General features: G+C 37.2%; 1 non-coding gene across 1 annotated transcript; it reads right to left on the reverse strand.

Moving 5' to 3' along the window:
- Nucleotides 1–209: 209 nt before the first annotated feature.
- On the reverse strand, nucleotides 210–316 carry LOC128035207 (small nucleolar RNA R71). The gene has a single exon (XR_008191607.1). It is a non-coding gene; the product is annotated as a small nucleolar RNA R71 (small nucleolar RNA).
- Between the last annotated feature and the right edge of the window lie 1,025 nt (nucleotides 317–1,341).

Here is a 1,341-nt window from a genome sequence, read left to right on the forward strand (position 1 = left end):
GATTGCACTTGAGACTTTTTCTTGAAGTCTATGACTCATTCAGACAACAGGATGTTCCTAAAGATGCCCTTAGATTAAAATTGTTCCCTTATTCATTGCGAGATTGTGCCTAATCATGGTTGAATGTGTTACCATAAAGTACGGTGGCATCTTAGAATGAGCTGTGTCAGAGATTTCTGCTTAGGTACAATCCTCCCAACATGAATGCCAAGCTTAGGAACGACATTACATCGTTTAGGCAATCTGAAGATGAGATATGATATGAAGCATGGGAGCGTTTCAAGGAATTAACTAGAAATTACCCGATGCATGATTTTCAACATTGGACACAGATGGAAATGATCTACAATGAATTAAATGCTCATATGCAAATGGTGGTGGATGCATCTGCTAATGGGACGTTGATTGAAAAATCCTACAATGAAGCATATGAAATTCTAGAAAGAATAATAAATAATGATTATCAGTACCCCACTACCAGAGTTAGTACTGGTAGAAGAGTTGCTGGAACAATGGTACTTGATGCGATCACATCGTTAACAGCTCAAGTATCATCTTTAACAAAGATGATTAAAACTTTGAAAAACCTCTCTACAGTGCAAGGGATGAAGGTTGCAGAACTAGCATGCGTATATTATGGAGAAGATCATGTTTTTGATGAATTCCCATCCAATCTAGCCTTTGCATATTACATGGGGAATTTTAATCATAGCAACAAAATGCCTACTCTAACACATACAATCTAGGATGGAAACATCATCCAAATTTTAATCATAGCACTGTTAATAGATAGAATGTGGCTGGTGTACCACCTGGATACAGTCAACCAATATCGCGAAAAAATGTGCAAGTTCATCATCTTCAACATCAACTATAAAAGCTCCTTTAAAAGAGTATATGGCTAAGAATGGTGTAATTATTTAGAGCCAGACAGCTTTCTTAAAAGCTCTGGAGAATCAAGTAGGACAAATTGCCACAACATTAACTTCCAGACAACAAGGAGCATTGCCTAGTGACACGGAAAGTTTTCAATCTAAAGGAATGAAACAATGTAAGGCCATAACACTCCAGAGTGGCACTTAGCTGCCAGGAGTTGTAACTGATGCCTTTACTGAGGAAGAAAGTTCAAAAGTTCCCGAAAGCACAAGTTTCGATTCAGTAGTTGAACAAACAAAAATAATGGGAGTAGAAAAAAGATTATAGAAGCAAATTCATCTTGTAGAGCCAATACAAATTTCATGGCAAAGTAACCTTAGCAAATTGAAGGAAGACCACCGCCACCTTTTACCCATGGCTTCCAAAAATCAAAACAAGATGCTCAATTTAAGAAATTTCTAGAGG

This window comes from Gossypium raimondii, chromosome 11, assembly GCF_025698545.1.
Source record: "Gossypium raimondii isolate GPD5lz chromosome 11, ASM2569854v1, whole genome shotgun sequence".
NCBI classification, from domain to species: domain Eukaryota; kingdom Viridiplantae; phylum Streptophyta; class Magnoliopsida; order Malvales; family Malvaceae; genus Gossypium; species Gossypium raimondii.